Below are 26,123 nucleotides of genomic sequence, written 5' to 3'. Positions count from 1 at the left end.
ACCCAGAGTTAATTGGATTAATTAGACGCATTTTCAAGTGATATGTGGTAATGGCACATGCCTTTTAACAGGCCTGCTGAAAGATACCCCTTCCCCTCACAGGCACACACACACACACACACACACACACACACACACACACACATACACACACACACGGAAAGCAGAACCCACTGATCATTGAAGCTCCCCATCGAGCAGTAGATGTTCACATTCATTTTCAGAGAAAAAGCAATAGGCACAGAGAGAGTGAGACAGAGTGATAGATGGACAAAGACAGCAAGTGGAAGGCTACGACAAATCTGTGAGAGCAGAGAGACCTGCATAACAAAGTGAGAGAAAAGTTAGACGTAAGATCAATTTGACACTTTGGGTTTTATTTTCTTCTGTTTGTCTCTCTGTCAGTTTAATATTAGAAGGTAACACGTAACAAGGATATCATTACCACCCATAGAAATTCTTCAAACAATGGCATAACATACAACACACATCATGATACCCTCCTACTAAAGGTATGTTTGGACAAGCATACTTCTGAATATATTTATATATACTGCCTACTCAATGTTAGCGGATTATACAAGGGAAAAGTGTAAGGTAAACATATGAGACCAAGACTCGCAAGGTGCTCCATAATACAACCATAAAATTCAATTTGACAAAGAAACATTATACACACACACACACACACAAACCGGGTCTGTCATCCACACCGGAGGGATCTCTTTACAGATAACGGTTGAGATAGTGAGCTGTGATATTGGATAATGTGGTGAGACACCAACATAACGCAGCATGCCATCACAGACTAAATTAATCTTTAAAGCGCAGCATAATTACATTTAGGCACAATTCCCTAATCAAAGCATAATTACTTCTGAGAGAATTAAAGCACTTGTTATACAGTATTCCTGCCACAGTCTCCTTTAATACTCTGAACATTTGTTGGTCTGTCATTGTGTTTCAATTAAATTCATACATGGAATCAAATGATGAAGCAGAGGCGAATATTCCTCTCAGACCGCCTGCATATTAACTTTGTCTTGTAGCTGAATCGTGCCTTTCTGAATAATATAGCCTTCTAAAATGGTGTTGATACAGAGCCTCTGACCTGCAATCAAAGCATGGCAGATATATGTGAGGCCGGAGGAAAGGTTAGTGGAAATGGCTCACACCACGCCACCTGCAAGAAAAAAATCCAACGCAAAAACCTGCCTCACCCACTGTGTGTGTTTAAATGTGAAAGGAAAAACTGAAAGGAAATTAAAACCCCGGGATAGCAAGGAAAAATATATCATGCTGTTTAAACATTCCATTATCTGTTTTCACATGAACTGCTATGTATCAGATGTATTTCTTCTTCTCATCTAAAGAGACAGAGCGAGGCTGAACGTGAATAAAGGTCTCGATGTAAAGTGATTACTATGCAAAGCAACCCGGTCTCTCTCACCCCAGGTTAATGTCTATCCTTGTATAATGATGGCATGAGTGACAATACTTAACTCCCAGGTTAACTATACTGTAGGAATCACCACTGTCAAGGTGAGTGGCTTGTATTGTAATGCCTTCAAATAATATCGTCCAATTCTTCATTCCATCCCGATCATTTGATATGAGGAAAAAAAGGAGAGAGAAAACTAAAGTGGCTTTAACCATAAATAGTCAGCTTGAATTGGAAATACTTGCATTTAGTTTATTATTTTGGAGAAGAAAAAAATGGACCTTGGTGTGTCCATTTTTTTCTGCTCATAGCAGCTTTCCGTCTCAGTCAGAACGGATAAAAGCCAAAATATATTATATAATATTCTCACTCAGGGTTACCTGTACACATCTGCCAGCATCCTGAATATATACAAACAGTGTTGTTAAGCCTTAAGCCTGGTGTATCACAGACATCATCTTGGACATACATCAGCATTAATAAGCAATAAGCAGCAGTAATAACTTAAATGTTATTTAAAAAAATGGTTGGAAACTTGGGGTGGTGGTGACGTTTTTTAGCCACTGGACCGGGAAGCTGTGAGAAAGAGCCAATTACCTTTCTCAATTCAGTCTGACATTTTAGAAATGTTAATAATGGCTGGGTAACTTCAGCCATCACTAACTAGACTGGACACAGAGCAGTGTTTTTTTCAGCATTTTTACAGCCAACATTTCTCAATTTGATAGATTGGGGTGCAGCTATATTAAAATCATTCACAGAGAATGGGTAATTGTTTAGCAGCTACCATATTAACTTTGTCACTTATTGTCTTGTAGGAATTCTCTTGGATGTAACCAGTAATTGAAGTGTTGCAACGCTTTAACGTTATCATGTATTTAACATTCCCTATGGTCACATGTTAGAGGGCTTATCTGCTAAATATTTTATCCTTAGCATTTGCAAACCTTCTGCAATGCAACATTTGTTCTATTATTTAGCCTTTACCCTGTAATAATTGTCCGTCTTAATAGTTGGGGACACTGACAATGAACCTACCGAGAAGAAGCTTGTCCAACTCTTGAACCAAATTAAAGAAACATTGGTTGTTTTTTATGAATAAAGTATAGCGCTCTCTCTCTCTCTCTCTCTCTCTCTCTCTCTCTCTCTCTCTCTCTCTCTCTCTGCGCCCCCACCATGTGCATTAACTTTCATACCATGTAAAGTCAAATGTATTTTTCTTGTACCCAACTGCTTTCAGGACACTGATGTGTCTTGTAAAGAAATACGGATAATGGGTGAACCCCCATGTATTTTACATAGGGGAGGCAGTCCGTGCTTACAATGAAGATTCTGAATTATGGACAAAAGGCCTCGATGAGCCCAACTGCAGTGCAACCACTGGTGTGTTGAGAGATAAAGTGAGTGTGTGTCTGCCTGATCACACCATTAACGGTATATGAAGACTCCCTTAATTACTGTATTAACTCTACGTTCTGTTGAGAATACCACTTAACCTGATCTTTCCTCCCAATCCTCCCTCACTGTTCTGTCTCATCTTTCAGCCTTCTTTCTTATCCCTGCTGAGAGGCTCACTCATGACAGATACACAGTCTGGTATTTTTTCCTCTTTTCCTGTCTTACCTTAATTAAGTAATTCTTCTGTGGACCGCTCTCTCTCTCTCTCTCCCCAACCCCCTCCCCTCTTTCTCTACTCTACCTATCTCCCTTATGCTGCCTGCCGCTTTATGAAATTATCCTTTTTCAATCCTCCCTGTCATGATATTTTCCCCCAACACATTGATCACATATGCATACAGTTCTCTAGTGATAATGATAATAGCAGACACCTCAGGTTGTCATAATTAGGAATGTGACAGTGTTAGAATTGGCTCTTTGCTCCATTACCTTCAGGGTCTGTACATGGACGCCTATATAGATATCTCTCTCTCTGTGCATCTACGGGAACACCAGGCTCCACTGCTCCCTTATATAGAGGCGACAAGTATGCCATGTGTAATTGCTTCGTTAGCTATCTACGACATCTTAAATGCCTTCAGAGAGGAAAAATGGCTGATCCAATTTATACTTTAGAACCAGCAACAATAAAAAAGGGTTCTGGATAAGCAGGAGGGGGAGGTGATGAGTGAATGGGGAAAGACTGATACTTTGCAAGATTAGGGAAAAGGTGAAGAGGATAAACGCAAAGTGAAACGGAGAGAAGAGCGAGAAAGACCGCTAGAAGGGGGATAGAAGACCTAATCGTCATAGATCCCGCACAGGAGATAGAACCGGCAGCACAGGTCATAATAGAGTCACAATCATTACACTCTTTCTCCCTCGCACATGCTCACGCTCTTGTTTCCCCCTCCACACATATTCTCCATCTTTTTGGAAGACAGAGTGAAATATTCTCCCTCTTTATACGAATCAATGACCTGCAAACGGCGGTGTTCTTAAATTGAGGTCACCTTCAATTATCATCTCCAGTCTCATCTGATGGATGTGGTGAATTACGCTAAGTGACTTCAGAGAGTCATGGGACCTTGGAAACCCCACTCGCAGTCCTGCCATCATACAAGAAACATCTCTCCCATTACGTGTTTTGAACGATTGAAGGACATTTTTCTCAATGTAACGACTTAATGTGCCCACAGACACAAACACACATCCTCATGGCAGCTGAGCAATGACGCGAGCATACATTTGCATAAATATATGTCATGCTTGGAAATGCTAAGCTAACCCTTTTGGCTTTGCGCGACAATTAACATCAAGTCTGCATGACCGTTGTTGTGTAATAGAGAAACTCTATTCCTTCCTCTACTTCCAATAAAGCTAATTTGCATGCATACAGGGAGATCATTACTCATTTCAATGGAGTTCCACTGAGTTAATTATTGTTGACAGAGTTTCTCTTATAAGGCGAAGCCACAGTGACACACAAAGCTGTTAGTTTCCTAAAAACTCGACACAGACGCATGTATTAACCTGTGATTTAGGACGCAAAGTCTGAATCAAGCTCTGCTTGTCTTCTCATGGCAAGCATAGTAGTGCATTTGTGTGAGCTCCTAGAAGGTGGGAAATATTTTATGTAATCTGTTCCAGCTCTATTGAATTTGCAGTACAGCTGCTTGTTTAATCTTTTCATTTGTATATGGTTAGTGTCACAAAGAGAGAGTTTTTAGTTTAGAATTGAACAGAATATACAGCTGAGGCTCGTGGAACAGGTATTAGTATGTTAGGTTATTTGTTTATAAACCAAACTATTGGAAGAATAAAACTGTTTATTCCATGATAGTGTTGAGTAAAAGGTTATTGCATTTCTTCCTGAGGGGAACTTGACAAATCTGTACCAAATGTCATGGGTTCATTCTGTAGAAGTTTAACTGAAACCCTGAAACCAGGGGACCATCAGAGTCCTTAGAATACATCATGTGAACGTGAATGCATGTACAAAGTTGCACATCAATCCATGTCAGACTTATTTAGGTGTTTCAGTCAGAACCAAAGTGATGGATTGACTGACTAACCAACACGGCCATCCTAAGAGCCATGAAGCTAGCGGGGCTAAACATCTGTTCTGACAAGTTTAAAAATTAAACTCGAATTAGAGACTGTTAAAGTGTTAAAGTGCGTTCGAAGCAGTGTCAGCATATAGTTAAAAGAAAAAGTCCATAAACTGTCGTCGCAATTAACAATAAAAATGTACCTGTACTGTACCAGTGTTTCAAAGCAAGCACACCGTTTTATAACATAAATAAAAAAGGCTTTCAGGCAGGATCAAGACTTCTGTTAACACAAAATGAGCCATGGCTGCTAACAAGGCAATTATGGAACAAAGTAGAGAGGATGCAGCTCTAAAGGGCAAGTTAGCCAGCGCTATTTTAGGGAGGTTAGATGATGGGCAAAACCACTGGATGTGATTATTACAATTATGTAAAAAAAGACTCCTGCAGGGTGAGATGGAGAGGGTGATGAGAAAAGAAAGGGGAGGAGGTATAGATGAGTCAAATATTATTATCGTGATGTGAGTCAGAAAAATGAGACACAGTTAGCAAGTTGGAGAGGAAGTAGTGTGAAATAAATAAATCAGAAGGAAAGTGCACTCAAATCTGGGTGAAAACAAGCAAAGAGCGAAGGCGGAAAGATAGTGACAGAAAAAATATCTCCAAGGGGAAAGATCCCTATTTCGCTCCAATTTTCCGTCCTATTAGGTAGATTTGCTTGTATCTTTATGCAGCAAGTCTCCCCCTCCCCTCTAGGCCAGGTGGGATATTGCGGAAAGAATGGCGGGGGCAGGAAGTGGAAGTAGGAGGATGAAGTAAAAGATGCATGGGTGAAAGGAAGATGGGAGAGAGAAAGAAACGGGAGTTAATAGCTGAGGAGCAAGGAGGGAGGGAGGAGAGGACATCATTGATTTGTCCTGCTTCACAGATTATTTCCCCTCTTCTTCTTTCCTTCTCTTTCATATAATACTGTGTGTGTGTGTGTGTGTGTGTGTGTGTGTGTGTGTGTGTGTGTGTGTGTGTGTGTGTGTGTGTGTGTGTGTGTGTGTGTGTCTGAGTTACATGCTGTGTTGACTTGTTGGGACCTTGTCAACAATAATGATAACAATAAAGATGATAGTAAAGAATCATATCTTTTAAATGCACTTGTTTGTCTCTTTACAGTTAGATGAAAATATACATTACATCTCTCTTTGTTTATAACTAAAATGACATGTCAAGACGTGTGCAGCTTAGTTTAGCACAAACTACAGAGGTACAGAGGTCTAGTGCCATCAAAGGTTGCTTTGAACAAATTATGTATTAACACATGTAGACAAAGACAATAAAACAATTTATTTCAGCAAGCAGTTAGCTTCCAACAGGTTGGCACAGTGAAAGAAGGCACCATCCCATTAGTCGTGTTCATTTGCTTGCTTTCCATGCAGTAAAAAACCAGGTGATAATTGGATGCATTAGCACTGACATGTATTGTTTCGACTAAGACGAACTCTTTCGCCCTGCTTTGTCATGGAGCAATCTCCTGACTGAACTCACATCGATTCAATTGATACTGATCTTCTCAATTGACTCCTCGACAAGCAAAAAAGCATATATCTCAACATGTTGAAGTATTCCTTTCAGGCTTCCGTTTTGACTCCTATCTTTTACGCTGTCCTTCTCTGAAGTGGGGCTCGGGCAGGAGTACTAAGTAGTTTTTTTTGTGTGATAAGAGCTTTTTACCCATCCGATGGTTTGAATCAGGCTTCCTCTCTGGCTTGATGGATGTCGAAGATTTGTTTTAGCTGGAAGGTCGTGTCAATCATGAGTGAACACACATGCACTGACCAGCAAGTTATATTCTGGGTGACCACAGCGGCAGTGGACACTGGACACTAATTGAAGCTGACAAACTGCCTCCGGTGTCCTTGGATCAGCTTAAGTGTGGCAGCGCATGTGAATTTTTTTGGTGCTGTGTCTCTCTGTATATGTGAGCGAGAAGATAGACATCAAAAAAGCACAGAGACACAGAGACAAGAGTGAGAGAGCAAATAAGTGAAGCAGATGAATATGAAAAGGCAGAAGAGTGGGAGACAGCGTTTTTTAACTATTACCTGCTGTCACACAAACCCCATTGGGAAAATCATTGTGGTGCCAAACAAAAACACCCGTTGTGTAAACAGTATGGGTAACACCAAACACTCGCCCGGCAGCCACTCGTCTGCTTCTCTGTTTGTTGAGACAAGCCAGGAGAAGTTTTATTCCCCAGATGCTCCGCTGTCAATCCTGTCTCTTGTCTCAGTCAAGACGGATTCTTTTGCGGTGACGTTAAGGAAACCGAGCAGAAACAAGCTGATTTTTAAGAAAATGCAGCGACTGTACAGCTGGATATATAAGATATTGCTGTATATAATCATTCCAAGATTTCAGTAGTCAGTGTGCCGGAATGGCTTCCCCGAGTCACACGGAGAGAAAGAAAGCAAGAATGAGAGAAAGGATGAAAGAACAGCAGTGCGCATACACAAGTTTTCATTCGGCTTCCTACCTATTTCTGGGGTACTGTAGGCATTGTCTGTACAAACCCTGTGCCTGAAAAGAAAGGAAAACACATACAGAAGAGTGCTGAGGAAGTCAGCATTATACATCTCTGGTTCCAGCTCTCCTCACCAACCCCCTTCCCTGCTGATTCGCTCTGCCACTGTGCTGCAGTGAAGTATCAGACGCCTCTGTATGTATTTTAACAGTCTCTATATTAGTGTATATAAGTGTGTTCTGGTCGGAGCCACACAACTCCAATTTAGTATGTTTGTTATTATTTTTCCACTAGTTCTTAGCGCTTTCATTATAACATGTTTTTATATAAGCGCCCCCCCCCCCCCCCCCCCCCCCCCCCCCCCATGCAGTTGTCATGAACAGTAAAGATAAGATAATATAAGATAATCCTTTATTAGTGCCGCAGTGGGGACATTACAGGATTACAGCAGCATTGCTCACAAGTGAATAAAAGATAAAAAATCAAGTAATATAAATAAACAATAATAAAAAACAATAAAAAGTGTTTCTTGTACCAGGCTCTGACCATGTTTATTTCAAATTTGCAAATGTGGCACAAACGTACCCCTGGACTCAAGGATGAAGTATTTTTTTGTCGGTCATCAAAGGTCATTGTGACCTCCCCTTTTTGGCCTTTAACTCAATAATTCCTACTTTGATTATGACAATTTCACACAAATGTCTAATTATGAAATCATGATTTTCATAACTAATATAATCCTATGGAGAAAGACTATATGAACACTGAAAACATTCAGTTAGGGAAAGGAAATCTGCTCAGGCTGTCTATGGGATGACATGTTAATAATACAACACTACTTTGGGTTATAGTAGAGAGTGAAAAAAAAGGCATGTCTGGATGGATGGAATAATAAAGGTTCAGAGGGATCAAATTAAAGCACAGAGTGCTGTCTGAAACGGTGGGTGGATAGCAGGAGGGATGTAAGGACTGAGGAGAGAAAATGAAGAAGCAGCCATGTCTGAGCCCTCAAGCTAATGTTTTTATTTAAGTCAAATCATAGAGATGGATGAGCACGCAGGGGGAGTGATGGATGGACAGGCGAGGGGAGGAATAGGGAAATGAGGTGCGTTGTCGGTCCTTTGGTTAATCTTTGCTTCGGAGCGGATGTATGGATGGATGGATTGATGGATGAATAGACTTGAAGGAGCACGGATGTGAAGGAGAGTTAAGGGGCCTAATGGCCTGTGACCTGGTTGTAAACATAGCACTACTAAGGTGGCAGCGGAGAATGAGGGAGGGATCAATGGAAAAGAAATGAGAGCGAGACAGCAGTGGTATCTGACACCAAGGTTGTGTCCTTGTGTTTAACATACCATGGCTTCGTGAACAGGAACAGACAACTGGCCTGCAGAGAAGAGGCCAGAGGACCTCAGCTGGAACTCTGAGGGAGGAGTGGGCAGAGAGATCGGCCAAGGATTACAGCACAATAAAGAGATTAAATGAAGTGAATAATAAAAATGGGTAGAGGACAGAAAGGTGAGCGTCTGCAGGGACAAATATGGCATAGAAGCTAGCCAGAAGATTACGTGTTAATACTATTGCTCTAGCAAGGAAAAAGAAGATATGGTGAGTCATAAAAAGTGTGGTGCTTCTCGACAAGAAAGGACACTGCAAGGCCAAAGCTCATTCTGCTGCCCAGCTGGGGACATTTAAACTGACTCCAACTAAGGAATACAAAGGAGATGGACAGGAACACCAATGATAGACAAGAGGCATGTCGACATAAACAATGTACAGGTAGAGAGTTAGGGAGAACGATTAAACAGTGTTGTTTAAGATTGACAACTCAACCCCATTTTTACACGCAGTTAGCCACCCCAAGCTATAAATTAGAAAATAATAATAATTTAAACTGTTATAGCGCTTCTCTAAGTATACAAAGATGCTTTACATTGGGGACAAGAGACAGAGACAAACGGAACAAAAGAAGAATGGCAAGACAAAGCAAACAAAAACAAACAAACAGAAGCCCCTACTACCCCTACAGTACCAATTTATGACCTGTCATATTGCACTTGTTACACGCATAGTGTATTTTCTAAATGAACTACCGTTTTCACAGGATATTAACAGTTTCCGCTTGTTACATGAATACAGTATCTTTTTAAAATAAACTTCCAATGTAGGTTTTAGTTACATTTTCAGTTTACTCTTGCAACAAAACTAGATAGTTTGGTTTAGGCAGCACACATACTTGGTTAGGAAAGATTCTGGTTTGTGTTAAAATAAATTAGTTTCTTACTTAAAACAACTATGTTTGTTCCATCATTTATTTTATTCCATAAAAGTTAATGACCAAAACTAAGGTTTTTTCACTTGTTTTCACACGGGACATGAACAGTGTTCACCTGGGTGAAAGTCCTGTGTTTGTTTAATCCATCCAACCTCCACTCTCGCCCACACATTTCAAGTAAAGCAATACAAAAGAAGGTTTCCAATGCTGGTGTCGCTGGAATTTGACGAATTGCTGCCGTATTATTTTTAATCTGCCTATTGTCCTACGGACCAGCAAAAGAGACGATATAAAATGCCCGATGAGAAATTGAGCAGCGCAAGGAAACAGTGTGTCAAGCTGGATAGGTGTCTGGGTTACCGTTCTTACCTTTCGTCACCATTAAATTGGCAAAGTCCCCATAACTTTCCACATTTTCTTCATGCTGAATCTGTGCTGACTCTTTGACAAATATTCCCAATGGCACAGGCAGAGGCTGCTGCAATGATGGAACTGATGAAGGAGCGGTGTGAATTGATGGCACCCATCACAGACTCACACAGTCCTGGTTTCAAAATCCTGTCCTTTACTCCATTATATTACCAGACAGCCACATAATCCTCTCTGTCTAAAATGAGCACCACCGTCTGACTGTGCTTTGTGTCACACATTCCCCAGTGAAACCTGGTCTCAGCTGCTTTAGCTATAGCACCATTTCCTCGATTGAAAAGTCTTGACTTCATGTTTAGACTGCAGAAAATGTCTACTGTGCTGTGGTTTTTAAAGTGCTGTATATAAATACTGTATAGAACTATAAACAGCTTACAAACAGTATTTGTATTTGCTCATTCCCATGATTGCATGATGAAGTCAAATGACTCATTGCCCACTCCAGTGGAGACATGAAGTAAGAGACACTTGAGTACACTGAAGAGAAGAGGAACAAAGAGTAGCCGCCTGGCATCAGTTCTTAGGTGCATCCCCGCCTCTAGAGGCTAATCATGGCCTCTCCCCTCTTCCACTGAATGATCAGTAAATATTGTCCCAAAGCTATTAAGAACACCAGCCAATTATTCCCCTTGTAATTACTAAGACCTCAAGTTTAGTATGACGTTTTTTTCATCACACATACGCTTACCATAATAAGAGTTTCCCAGGCAGCAGTTCTCTCAGAAAAGAACCAACGCTTTCTTCAACATATGGTCCAATATATAGGACAGGGCACCATCACCCCACACCGAGCATCCACTTCTCATTAAAGGTGCAAAATGCCCTTCACACAAGGGGATGTAGAAGGGTATATGTATGTTCGACTCAAAGCACTGGCTGCATATAACTGGGTGGTTTTCCTTACCTTCTGCCCAGTGTATCTGTGATACCATGTGGTCCACATGACCCTTTAAAATGATAAATAAATTAAACTGAGCTGAATACAGGCTATCTACTAATCAAAATGTGTTGTTGTTCCAGCTGCTGCAAAACCTTGTCCTTGAAAAAAAACAAAAAACCTTGCACCTTAGAATGTAGACTGTTCCACTGGAGGGTATAACTCATTATTCAAAATATCGTGTGTGTGTGTGTGTGTGTGTGTGTGTGTGTGTGTGTGTGTGTGTGTGTGTGTGTGTGTGTGTGTGTGTGTGCGTGTGGGTGTGTGTTACACACACTAAAGTGATTACAGTAGGGGGAACAGATTTGCATTGGTTTGATACTCCATCCATCTTCCTCTCCTTCATCCTCTTCTTCCACCTTGTGTCAGCCCGTCCTCTCCTCTCATCTCCTTTCCTGCCATCTCATTCGGCCTCCTCTGGCTTCACAATAGGTCCCTTTCTGGACCAAAACACACTGAATTATATTAAGGTGTGACCCTGTCTGACTGTCTCTCAATTCTCAGACCACATCAACACCATTGCTGGTCTGATAGCGCTTCCTTTTTTCTTCTTCTGTTGAGCCTTATATTTTATTTATCTATACCCTTTAATTTACAAAACGTTAACAATGCTTTTAATGAATATTATAAAAATATATAAGTCATGTTCCTGTTTAAGGTGGAACATTAAGTTACTTTGGAAAAAATATGTGAATGTAATGATATTAATATTGTCAATCTGGCTATATTAAAACACAAAAACAAACTAAATAGTCATCTAGTCGGGTTCTGGAAGAACAGAGGTTTCCAGCTAAGAGTAAAGAAAGAAATATAGTTCTTCAGTTCAGACACTTTGCCAGATGGAGTGAGGGCAGAAACGTTTGGGCAGGTAAACTCACTAAGTAGCTCTTGCAACCTATCTTCTCTTGAAATGCGCACACACACACACACACACACACACACACACACACACACACACACACACACACGATGAGGAATCAGTCATCTAGGGTAACACACATTTACACAACCAGGTATAGGAGGGATATATGGGATAACTGAAGCTAAACCAAAGAACTACTGACCAATGAGCTTTCTCGCCTCAAAACAAGTCAAACTTACCTACATTTTCAACAACCAGCTACACTTTATCTGCTGCAATGTTTCAGCATGCCAACAACAAACAGAACAGCAACGAACAAAGCAGTATTGCAGTGTTTGAGACTTGATTTAACTTGGTTCAAACTTGACCTAAACAACTTATTTTGACATTTGATCATGAAAGATACGTTGATTGCCTTTTCTCTTTATTTCCCCTCCCCCTCCTCTTTGTCATGTTCATTGCCCTTCAAAAACAAGGCTTATTAACAGTATGGATATGAATAGTATTTTCCAAAACCTCCAAACTTACTCTTTTTATTGTCATACACCTTGCAGCATGTATCCATCTCATTATATTTGTTTCTACGCCCCTCTCTTTCTCCATCTAGACTCCCCCCCTTCATTTATCAGTGTATTTTGTGTCTCTAATCACTGCCCTACCTCTCGCTACTCTTTCCCATCTCCTCTATAATGTCCCTTCTTCTCTCTCTCCTCCGCTCTTCCTCTCTGCCAGCTAGGCCTGCAGGCTTTCAGCAGCATTACAGCGTGTAAACCTGGGATTACAGCAACCAGAGTCTGCCTAGCACTGCATGCCTCTGAGGATCACAAATACACAAGTGTGTGAACACACACCCACCCACATGCCACACACACATCAATATATTTACGTAGCCACGGACACACATTAACTTTTAAGAAAATAAACGTATGTGCACGTTGCGGTAGATGTACATATACCGGGTACACAATCAGCTCACACACACCCGCTGACTGTGCACAAACACAACACCGTTCTGCTCCATCTCAAGTCAAGTCCCTCTATGTGCAGCATGTTGCCACCACAGCTAACTCGCTAGAGGATTAGCGACTCTCTCCTTGTGTGTGTGTGTGTGTGTGTGTGTGTGTGTGTGTGTGTGTGTGTGTGTGTGTGTGTGTGTGTGTGTGTGTGTGTGTGTACCTAACTTCTCTCCTGATTATTGCTGCCATGTACCTCAGCCGGCCTCCCTGTACTTCACTGTGTTGCTTGCTGGTCCCCCTCCACTCAATGCAGGTTGCGAAGGACACCTGTAAAGATAACCTGCCCTTGGACAATGTATTTAAACCAAAGATCCGTGAAAATATGAGTGTTACGGTTTTTAACACGTCAGCCAAGTCTTTCTGTAAAGTATCCGTAAAACATCTTCTAAAAAACAAATGTGTATTTATTTTCCCCACAATGTCCGCTCTTGGAATACCATGAAAGGTTCTGTTTCGGCACTCACAGGACTCAAAGAAGAAGAAAAGATTGTGGCTTTGGTAAAAGAGTAACGTTGTTATTTTGCAACCTGGACCATTTCCCCCATGTTTTGTGTCCAACACATTGATTGGGACAAACACAATTGAAAATGCTCCAGTATTGAAGGAGTATGCTGCAGATGGCAGCCGTGAAACGAGCTGATAGGACAATTGCACAGAGTCAATTTAATGTGACATTGTTCTGAAATCTGAAAATTGGGCGGCCACATGTCCCACTATTTCACAGCATTCTTCCTCGTCTGCGTCCGGTCACAGCACACTGCAGGAACACCACCAGTATCCCGAGCTGTGTGGCCTTGAGGTAGCTGGATCACCCTCCTCTGCCTGTTGAGTGAGACTCTTTCCATAATGACACTTAATAACAATAAGAACTACACACTTTTAGCGGATGTAAATGATGGTGCTCTGTTGCCCCGATATGACTATACAATACAGCCTGTGAGCGTCCCATGAGGTTGAAAAAGTTACCCTTTACATATTCAAGTCAAAAAGGACTTGAAGCAGGATAGTGTATATTTACTACATTAAAATGTCATTGAAGTCACATTGTTGAATAAAGTTGTCTCAACCTAACCTGGGACTCCATATGTGCACAACAGTCTTTGAAGTCCTGGGCTTCTTATCTTCACCACTTCCTCGTGGTACAGAAACACAGCATTTTGTTCAGTGTAAAAATGACACTTTCAAACATTTTTTGCCAAAACAAATTTGAAGTACATGAATGTCATTTCTAGAGGACAAGGTGGCTTAACCAGGTGAAAAAGGGCAAATAGAGGGCATTTTAATTATACCTTTTGCCATTGTAGTCTTATGTGTGTCATCATTACAATATCAATGTAATGTGTGTGTACACTATTCATACTGATTAGATATTATAAATGGGCACAGATAGCTCAGTTGGTTTGTTTTCCACTGTGGTGCCATTCTCTTGAAAATGTGCTTGAGGGTATTTTCATTTAAAGACATCCCCCCCCCCCCCCCCCCCACCTTTAAAACTTTCATCAGTGTCAGAGAAAGTGTTCTTCAAACAGTTACTGCTTCAACATTTGATATTCTGAGTGGGTAAAAGTTACCCTTCCCAGGGCAGTGCACCTAAAAATGTATATTAGTTTTTTTCTGGGCAGGAATGCCGTAGGCAGTTAATAGGCGAGAACAAAGAGAAGAGCATTATGTGCCCTGAATATAATTCAAGTTTTGATGTGAAAAGGTTGATCTTGTATCTTTATACCAGATTAGTTCAACTTTATCTTACCTCAGCTGCCTTATGATGTGAAACTGCTATGGGTTTTAACCTGTGTTTTTTAACCCCCTCAGTGCGTGTATGTGTATGCTTTCTGTGAGGGTTGTTATTGCATTTTCCTCATCAGCTACTCCTTAATTTCTTTGTTGCAACCTTCAGCTCTCTGCTTTGTGTGGTTTGTACGTGCCTGTTGTTTTTTCCCCGGCTTGACAAGTGTCAAGGTCAAGATGTGTTGAACAAAATGGCTGCTTTTTACACCGGGCTCAGACACAGGTCGTCTGTGAGCAGCAGGAATCAGAGTGAATAGTGGCAGGTGTGTGTGTGTGTGTGTGAGTGTGTGTGTGTGTGTGTGTGTGTGTGTGTGTGTGTGTGTGTGTGTGTGTCAAACAGCACCTAACTGTGTACACGAGCGAGCGACACACACACACACACTCCAGACTGAAGACGTCAGTGTCCATTTCTTCAGTGGTACAGTACATGACGTCCTGCAGTCAGCTGTCTACCAGACATGTCAAGGTGTTTAACAACTGAGTAGCACTTACTGACGATTGAGTGACCAGCTCACTGGCTAGCTGACTTAGTTTCCAGTGAATTAACTGACTAGCTGTCAGACTGACTGACACGCTGGCTAACCACCTGCAGTGCAGCTAACGTTGCCGGAATTGACTTGCATTGAGGCAAGAAATGTAAATGTCTACTCTCTCAGCAAGACTCAAGTGAGAAACCCAACGACAAACGAGTATTACGGGTCGAGTTAAATGTAGAAATCGATAGGTGTTGGTATTGAGATTGTAAGCAACAAATCCACAGCAATTTGAAGTTTAAAGACGCATACTGTGTGTGTGTGTGTGTGTGTGTGTGTGTGTGTGTGTGTGTGTGTGTGTGTGTGTGTGTGTCTTGGAAGCATAGTCACACAATATTGGTTAACAGACAATAGTTTTATTTCGGAAACTCATATTTAACCGAAACCGCAGTGAAGGTTTTAATACCTTCTAATTATTATTTTTTATTTATTCTCCCTGTTGTGGTAGGCTTTTTTGGATCCCCTTTCCAATATACAATCCCCTGGTGTATTGGCAATGAAAAAGAAAACATTTAAATAGTAAAACTGCCCTGGTGCAGACAGACTTATAAAACAGAAATCCATCTACCTCAAGGTTTTTAAGTGAGCTTTATGTCGAACCTGCAAAAGGGTTTTCGGCAGGATTATGGCCCTCTGCTTCCCTAAGATAGTGATTCACTAAGTTTAAGATGCTCATACTTTTCTGAAGATGCTATATAAATCACCTGTGCTAGGCTGAATGAAAGCCTGTCCGCGTCAGTAGATTAGTCGTCTGAATATCACTTTTTCCAGATATCCCCTGACACATTTCATTAAAAACGGTCTGCTGGAAAAAGTAAAATCATGTTACATGTGGCCTATATGAGGGTGTAAAACCACAATTCCGAGGCACATTTTACATTTCAGTCCATTATGATATTTCACTTCATATGTGCATGTATAATTTATAACCCAGTGGAGTTTAATGACGAGATGAATCCTGCTGCGCCTAACTTCACTTAATAGTCCCTGGATGTTCGTATTCATCTGCACATGCATCTTTATGTCAGCCTGTGTGTGTGTGTGTGTGTGTGTGTGTGTGTGTGTGTGTGTGTGTGTGTGTGTGTGTGTGTGTATGCATACATTTTCAGCCAAATGCAATTTTCGCCTACATGCTTCCCTAGCTATACGTGTGTGAATTCTTGTTAAACAGATGGAACCCGAGAGAAACAGCACTTACCCAGCCACAGGTTCTGAAATTGTATACAGACGACCCTTCCTGGAGTAAGGTAGCGATATAAGAACTAAATAGAGACATACGCTTTCCTGCTTGCATTCGTACCAAACACCAGGCTGACAGGCAGAGGAGAGAATGGAAGTGGAAGGAAGACGAGAAGCAACAGGAAGTGAAAGCGACAACAGGCAAATAAAGTTGAGAACTTTTCTTTCCGTTAACATTATGGAAGAACTTTGCAGGTAACCTCTGTCAGGTCGAACTTGTATTTCCCACTGGATCCTCAACCTTTCAGCAGTCTTCCGTCTGTCTCCTCATCATTACACTGTGCTGTCTGACATTTCTTCCCTCATTTTCCTATGGGGAGAGGGAAAGCAGTGACAGAGAACTCTTTTTTTTTTTTTTTAAATGACTTCATCCTTGTCTTTTTCTCCAAGTCTTTGCTTCTCCAACCCAACCACTTTTTCAACTCCTTTGGTACCTGCCTGCCTCTTTCTCCCCATCGTTTTCTCATCTCCCATCACAGAGAACATGAGAGGCCAAAAGGATAAACGCGTCGAGAGACAGACAAACACATTATGTTCACACCTTATAATTACTTTGTCATGCATTTCTTTTACACAGCTTTGGACACAACCGAATGCACTATGATTTGCCAAACGCAGAGGATAATTGATTTGAAAGAGATGTTCTTTGAACGTCATTGGGTTAATGATTTATGTTTGTAATGAAGGCCATACTTGATTAAACACAACCAATTAAAAAAAGACAGACAATCCATTAAATGATAATGCAGTTTCATCATTTACGTATTTGCTTATTTGCTTAATTTTGCTGTTTAAAAGCACATTAAAATATTGGAATTGTGGCTACGTACACCAAAAACACCATCTAACCCGCCCGAACATGCACACACAGACACACATCCCCTCAACAATTCAAGCAAGCAATAAAACAGCTTGCAGCTCATCTGGGAAATCAGAACACAGCTTGTCGTTGTCGCTATCGTAATGATCGGTTTGTATAGACTGCTGTTTGTGCGTGTGTGACAGGGAGGGAGAATGATAGTATATGAGTGATCTGGCAGAATGTACAGTTTATTACTTTAGGTCCAGAACAGAACATCTACCATCAATACATGCAGGCTCTCACTCTGTTCTCACCCCCCCCCCCCCCCCCCCCCCCCCCCCTCCCGCTCCCACATGCTCACTATCGCCGTGCAAAAGAGAAATACGGCATATTCACAACGGGCTCCATTTAAATCTTGAACGTAGCACGAGACAGCAGCTCCAAATCCAGACGCTGACTTAAAGTCATGTGGATGCCCCCGACCCTTTCACAACCAACAGTTCGCAATGCCGGGAGGATATTTCTCTTCACGCTCCACTCTGGCGACGGACCTAACCGCAGGCATTATGTTTTGGGGTTTTCCATCTGTTCGTCCGTCCGGTTCATTCCTGTGAAGGCGATATCTTGGGAACGCCTTGAGCAAATGCCCTCAAATGGGGCACAAACGTCCACTTGCACACAAGAACTGATTAGAATTTGGTGTTAAAAGGTCCCTTATATCTCACATATATGACATAGCATATGACATAGCAAACAATATACATAATGTGCTGGCTGGCTGAATGGTAACCGCCATACTACTTCAGAACGTCCAATACATTCTATGTGAGCTGTCAGAACTGAATTAAAGGTAAATGCTGGTTAGTCAAAAGAAAAGACATGAAAGGGTCTTTTGTTTGTCTTCATCAACTGACAATTAGTTTAACCAAAGTTTTTAATTGCAATGTGCAAATGTAATCTCCAAACATTCTTGGAGCACTTTTGGAGGCTTTTGATAGTTCAAACATGTCAAGCCACAAAAGACTTTCATACTATACACAGAACAAATCAGGCACATAATCAATTTCATGCAGGCCAGTCCAATCAGAAGTGGAGAATATGAGCATCACTCTTCAGACAGGCCCTATGAGAGCGAAGTGTCATCCATGATTCCATTTGAAGTCCACTCCTTATGGAGCTCCTCCAAAGGCAGTTGAATGATTTTATGACAGTAATGCTACCCAAAAGGATTTTCTGATGACCAACCTTCCAGACATAATTCCAATAACATATATTCAAAAGCTATAGTTACACATTTATTCTTCTATTAATAATGGAGTTTTTCTGTTTTGGAATTGTATGTTAAACGCAGGTGTGTGTATTTGTGTAAGAGAGAGAGACAGACAGACAAAGGCCGTAGGCCTCCATCGGCTGCTTTTCTGTGGAGATTTAAATGTTTTTTTACTATTACAAAGTCAATTTTATTTGCCTGTGCATTGAAAAAATGTGTTTTCTTTTAATGGACCCTGTTTCCTTTGACATTATTAGCTTGCATCGTATACAGTTTATCAGTAATTTCTTGCTCTTGTAATTGTTTTCCTGAAAACCAATTCTATTAGGCAGCTGGGCAGAACTTTGCTGAGGGTTTTTTTTTCAAATATAATTGCTTTCCAGGTAGTCTCATTATCAAAGACATAATGATTGTAATAGGGCATACCTTTATATCTTTTTTTTCTAATTTCATCATACCAACTATTTAGAACTAAAACTATCACATAAAACAAGCGAGTCAAATGGGTAGGAATTAAGAGAATAGAGTTTGTGCAATTATTCGAGACAGGAATATATGAGATAGAGAGAGACCTGCGTGGACACACGTTACGGCAGCAGAATAGAATATGAAGCATATATGCTTGGAAAGGAAACTATACTTTCACGGCGGGAACCAGGCGGATGGGCACATAGAGAATATGATGGAGATCGGCCAGCCGGTGGTGGTGGTGATACTTGTGCAGTGTGGACTGCTTACGGCAAAAGCTGTCCCCTCTCTGTTAGATATGAGAGAGAGAGAGAGAGAGAGAGAGAAAGAGAGAGAGAGAGAGAGAGAGAGAGAGAGAGAGAGAGAGAGAGAGAGAGAGAGAGAGAGCAGAGGCAGATCCTGACCAAGTATAGGCTCAGTGACCACCACCTGGCCATCCAGAAAGGTAGACAAAAAAAACCTTGGCTACCAAAAGAAAATAGAATATGTGGCCACTGTTCGACAGATGGGGTCGAGACGGAGATGCACTTCCTCCTAAAATGCTATAAATATACCGAATAAGACCAGATCAGACCAGATCAGCTCCAAAGTCTATGGTTTCAGAAAACTGGACAACAGCTACAAATTAAGAATCCTGCTGGGAGAAGGTAACACGGGACATGTTGCGATATATCCTGAGGGACAGTGAATGACCAACACACACACACACACACATGCACATATGCAGACACACAATCATTAATACTTTTATTGTGTCAAAGAAACACAACTGTTTTCTTTTCTTTTAACTTATTTACTGTAATGTTGCTATTGTAATGTTTTGGCAATATTGTCTTTTTTTTTTTAATTCATGCCAATAAAGCTCTTTGAATTTGAGAGAGAGACAGAGAGAGAGAGAAAATACATGTTGTATGGGCTGAAAAGAATTGGAAGAGGGGTTGAAGCAAAGGAAGAGAGGGGAGAGGACAGAAGGAAGGCTTGGTGTGCAAGCTGTTTGGAGACTGCACCGACACACATGTTGCTCATCAGCAGGGGAGGAAGAGCGGGAGACGGGGTAGTGGAACTGCTCAGCAGCTTGTCTGTGTTTGAGCCTGCCTACTGTCTCTTTAATGCAACGGCAGACACACTAGTGTTTTGCCGAGACCACAGAAGGAGCTTTACAGAGCTACAGAGGCTGCAAGCGGCACACCAGTGTCTGGCAGATGAAACAAGGTTAGCTCAAAGAAAACAGATGAATGGAGGGATGAAAAAAAAATGAAAAGAATCATATTGTATTTTTCTAGCTGTTGGTGAAGGGTAAGCAGATACAACTAACAGGAGATAAGAGTATAAGTCTGCACTAACTATTCAATATTGCGCTGCATTAGAAAGCCCATAATCAAATCTCTCCCTCCACTAGTGGAGCCGATGATGTAGGTTGAGAGGAAGTACGGCGGCTAATACAGCAATTGACAGCATCCAATTTCATGCGGAGTTGCTTCTTTTGTGTACCAGCAGCAATTTGAGGCATTGTAGGACAGAATGTTTGACATTTATTCATATTTTTCTGATAGTTTGACTTTTTTACAACTTCCTGTGCGCACTGATTTTGTCACAGCTGCTAATCTCTCAGTGCTGTCGGCTTCTAAATGTCACCTGCTACCGATTGTGTTTTGAATAGCTATGAGTCACGTATGTCACAATCAGAACAAAAGTCACAGTTTGTCGCACACTCGGCTCTGGTGTGTTGAGAGAAAGTGAGAGACGTACGAAGCCTCGTGATTTCGGGATGCCATTTAGGCCGGAGGATATTTTTTGTTTGACTGTGTGTCCATTTGTGTGTGGCTTGCGTCCATCTAAGTGTGTGTATGTGTGCGGGTGGCTGAGTTGTGTCGAGCGAAAGGCTTTGTTGTAACAGTAAATGACTCGTCTGGGCCCCGACACAGCACCGGTCGATGTTCCATTTACTTTTAAATGTGCGTGGCTACACATCCCTTGAAGTGCCCGATGTCTGTGGGTGTAAGTCTGTAGGGGTGTGTGTGTGTGTGTGTGTGTGTGTGCGTGTGTGTACAGTATACATGTTAGGTGGCGACAGCGGAGGTGGGAAGGTGAAAATATGCCCCCCTGTTTCAGTGTTACAGTACTTTAGGGTCAACTTTACTGACCCTGAGATCGCAATCTCAATATTTTTTTTTTTTTATGCACCAAAACATGTAGCGTTATTGACTATTTTTGGTGAATTCTGAACAGTAATTAAAATCTGTTATATCCACAAAACACAGGTGGACAAATTATCCCTCTTGTACAAACCCTTAAGGAGAGAAGGGGGGGGAGGGGCTTATAATCGGCTGCAAAGTTTGCTAACCAAAATTAATGAAAACAAATGACTAGAGGAGACAATGAAAAATGTGAACTAACGATAAGCCGTGATGAAAAAACATGATGCCTTGCTGTGTGATAAACAAAATCCCTTCTGCAAGATGACATCATATGCTGCTAGTGAGAGTGCTATGAATAAATCAACACTTATTTATATCTTATTTGTATTGTTTGCTTGAATATCTGTTTGTTCTTACAGTTCCCCCTGAGAACCACATAAAGCCCTCTGAACCCCAAAAGGCTACATGTTCTATCGTGTTTCTCTTTATTGCCATCACGTTAGTTGTGTTGATACTAATGCAAAGGGACTGCAAGAAAAGAAGCAAAACAAATTATAGCTAAAACATTTTAACACCCAAGCGCTATGCTTGGGTGCTCATCGGATTCTAGCTTTGGGAGAGTTGCTTTCAATTTTGACTTCAATAGAAATTACCAAGTCCTTTCAGTCTGTGATGGCACTTATATTATTTAAATGTACAACCTAGCAGCCAAAGCTCAGGGTTTAGGTAACTGAGTTTGCGTGGCATGCTGAAACATTGCAGGAGATAAAGTGTAGCTGGTTGTTGAAAATGTAGGTAAGTTTGACTTGTTTTGAGGCGAGAAAGCTCATTGGTCAGTGGTTCTTTGGTTTAGCTTCAGTTATCCCATATTACCCTCCTTTACCTGGTTGTGTAAATGTGTGTTACCCTAGATGACTGATTCCTCGTGTGTGTGTGTGTGTGTGTGTGTGTGTGTGTGTGTGTGTGTGTGTGTGTGTGTGTGTGTGTGTGTGTTTTGCTTCCTATCACTATGCGGCACATTACTGTTTGAATGTTGAAGGTAAGAGCAACTTTGACCTCAATTGTGGCGAATAAAATTAATCAATTAACCCTTATTAATTACTTAACACTTAGTAACACGTTTAAAGTAAATACTAGTAAATGCAACAGGTGAAGTGTGCTGTGATCATGGATTGTCATTGCTCATTAATATGAATCTGATTATTAGACAGAGGTTTGATTGTAACACAATGTTTTTTTTTCTGGGTGAACGCACACTAGAGAATGTGGGACTGATTCATGTGGTAAAAGCAAATGTTGTAGCAGAGAAAATAGTGTTAAGATGAGAGACATGTTGAGAGTCACAGAAACATGGAGTAAAATGTGAATTGTGTCCAAAAAGAACAACTGACCAGAGAGCAGTAAATGAGCAGCAGAGGGGAGCAGAGAAAGGACAACAGAGATAGGGCATGATAAATAGGAAGAAAAGCATTGTGGGATGCTAATGGCAGAGTTTTGAAGCCTCAGACTTCATGGTAAGGGTCTAGGCACAATGGGCCATTCACTTAACGTGCACGCACACACACACGCACATAAATGCACATTTATTTCATACTGTCGGGGGGGAAATGAGCTCTTATCTGGAGCTGTGGAGATAAGCATAGGCAGTGGGCCACTCTGCTAGCCAGGCTGCCATTTTAGGTCCTGATTTACTTGTGCTCGTCCACACACACACACACACACACACGCACGCACACACACAAATGCCTACTCACACACCCACATGCAACGCTGCTTTCACACTATCCTGCTATTTGAAAGTCAAAACAGTATGAATACAGAGTGAAAATCTTGCCATTCAGATAATGTAGCATAGTATAATTATATATTATTACATATAATAGCATAGCATAGCCCTCTTACCTATGTAGAAATGGACCTATATCAGATACATATATTCAAAGGCATTAAAGGATTTAAAGCTTTTACGAACTTCTAGTAGTGGCTAAAAAGTAGGCTATGATGGGCTTGTATAATGAGTTATAAAAGTAATATTTTTTAAGAGGATTGAACAAGGTGGTTGATTAAAGCAGTCAAAGAAAATGTCTGAAAATAAAAGAGGACGTACCCAGATTGGCCTTCAGGAGGACGAGTGTGCGACTGGTGGACGAGTTAAAACGAGAAGACACTCCTGATACAGTCCCATCGGTGTTTACAAAGAGCAATTTGGATGATCACTCATCTCACTCACCGCCAGAAATTGGGCATTTAAAGAACACACATTTCAGTGGCTGTCAATGACTCATTCAGTCATCATTTAATCACACCATTCTAAATCCACCATGTATCATGGTCAATCCATTGTGAGAGTGGGAGAGTAAAATGAGATTTAATCTTTAATGCATTATGCGTGTGCGTTTGTGTGTGTTTGCATCTGTCTGCGAATGACTGAGTGTGCTATACAGCGGCAAACAAAGCCAGCCGGCCCTGATTGATAGCCTCCGTGATAACTGTAGTGCTTTACAATTTTGATTGATGCGTTTCCCCTCATCTTATTGACTTGCGTTTAAACACCGTGGGAAATGCAGCACCGACTACTTTTCATTACAGGCCGTTGCAGAATCTCCTTTATTATTCTTTGTGTTTTCTTTTCACAGTCGAAAAGTGAAGCATTACCTTCGAACACTGTGGCTGATGGACTTCAATGGAAGCTCAAACTGATGTCTTTAGTAGGAACTCTTGTTTTATTCACACGGAAGAATCAATATTAAGTGCCTTGCTTAAGGGTAAAATGACAGCAGAAGGTCGTTATTGTCTTCCAGAGGCAGTGCAGGAAACACTGATGAATAAAACAAATCCACATTGTTTTGATTTTGTACCGGCCATTAGCTCTCAATCTTACTTGTGTACATTCACACTGCCTTTATATTAGGGTTTGGGCAGCTTAGTGCTATACAGCAGAACAGCTTGTTAAAAGGGTGGAATACAACGGGCTTTGGTTTGCTACGGCTCACTTACTTACTGTACATTTCACTCTTCATTACTTTGTCCACGGGGCTTTGCCACAAATAAGCTACACTATTAAAAGACAAGGGTCAATACTTCAGGAAGTAAACAACTGAATGGGCTGATAGGAGAGCACCCACTGCTAACTCCATTTCAATTTGCACCAGTCATGCTTTATTTACCCGCGTTTTGGCTTTTCACTAAAAACACCTTCCCTTCTTGTCTTTTGTGAATATTCAGTCTTTCAGAAGCCAACCTTCGTGTTCATATCACCTTTCTGAAGGACAAACAAGAGACAGCACAGAGACCCGGTGACCCTGTGTTGTCTCTTGTTTGTCCTTCAGTAACCCATGTATCCATCTCCCTGCATGTGTGGCTTGTTTATTTTGAGTGCCTGTGTGCTTAGACTGTGTGTGCCGTGGTGGCCTCTGTGCAAACAAGCATGCTCTATTGTGTGTCCTTGTTTCCTGGTCAGCGCATGTCACAGTAGAGTTGAGAAAATGACCACCTTGCCAGTGTTGCCGCGCTGTAAATGCACCGGTAGAATGGGCGACAGTGGCTCAGTGGTAGAGCCGGGTCGTCCTTCCATCAAAAGATCCACTAGTCCATGTCGTTGTGTCCTTGGGCAACACACTGTGCCTGCCTGTGGTGTGTGAAAGGGTATGACTGGTAAGACAGATCTGATGGGCAGCTGGCACCTTGCATGGTTATCAGTGTATGAATGGGTGTAAATGGGTGAATGATGACAAGTGGTGGCTGTTAAAGTGCTTTGAGTGGTCAGAAGACTAGAAAAGCGCTCTACAAGTACAGGGCCATTAAGAATTCGTAATCTATTCTCAATGGGGCAGTGCTTAGCGCGTGTGCGTTGCGAGTGTGTATGGTTGAGGATGAAAGACAGAGACGGCAGACAGGTGTGGTGATTGGAGCAGAGCGAAAGGTTAGCAGTGAAGTTGTCTTGTGGTGGTAAATGAACTGTGAAGGTTACAGATTGCTCATGAATAAATACTGCAAAAAGACTTCTCAATACCTAAGAAGTTCCTGTATCTTACTTTTAAGATGATGGGCAAAAGTGAAGGAGAGTCTGTGGGATGACGAGCAGGTCCGTTGACAGTGCCAGATATATTATTTTTATCGGGTATCAACCTGGTGAAACATGCATATTTAGTGTTATAGTAACTTTGTATGTGTGTCCTGTTCCTATCTTTTGCATGTTGCACACACACACATACGTACACTTAAAAAATGGGAAGGGTTTGCCGGCATTTGTGAGTCGCGAGAAGGGTGCACACACACATTCACACACTGCTTTAACAATGGGTTTGTACTGAGCAGAATACAACAGTAGTTTGTTTTCCTTCTGTGTTATAGAATGAAGCTACGTTGGCTCATCTTCTGAGAAACTAAATATTACAAATGTCTGTTTTCTGCATGTTATAAAATAGAGAACAAAACAAAAATACCGGATGCAGATTTCGAACGTGTGGGAGAGGAGCCAGTTTCAGATTCTAGCTCCACATCTCCCCTCCCAGGCTGAAACAAGCATAACATGGAACATGATCTACCTGGCTGAGTGTGTGCGAGTTACAGAAATGCAGACAGACAAGAAGACTATCGGTGAATTTGAAATGTTCGAATGATAAGTTCACTAAGACAAGATAAGAATACAGCAGAGTTAAATTCCCTGCACACCCTCACAAGTGCTTCACAGATCCGACCTCTGCTCACATTAAAGGTGGGTGTAGTTGTATAGGGAATTGTGTGAGGTCACCGGACTGGATGTACTAAAAAAAAAAAGACAAATGTGTCGCATCTCCGCCCCCAACTGGTTCAATAAATCTAAAAGGAATCAGAAAGTGTCAATCAAACAGGCTGTGTAAACCTCCTGAGAAGAGGTTTAATCTAGTGGGTGGACGATGGCTGTGCAGGGTCTTCAGAAGCAT

General features: G+C 41.4%; 1 protein-coding gene across 1 annotated transcript in view; it reads left to right on the top strand.

The window, feature by feature from the left end:
• The window catches only part of grid2 (glutamate receptor, ionotropic, delta 2), a gene marked incomplete at both ends in the record, with an annotated part of 420,090 nt that overhangs the window by 297,049 nt on the left and 96,918 nt on the right, over window positions 1–26,123 (top strand). The window lies entirely within an intron of this gene.

This window comes from Taurulus bubalis (genome assembly GCF_910589615.1).
Source record: "Taurulus bubalis genome assembly, chromosome: 8".
In the NCBI taxonomy this organism is placed as follows: domain Eukaryota; kingdom Metazoa; phylum Chordata; class Actinopteri; order Perciformes; family Cottidae; genus Taurulus; species Taurulus bubalis.
This window is presented reverse-complemented; position numbering and strand designations above follow the sequence as displayed.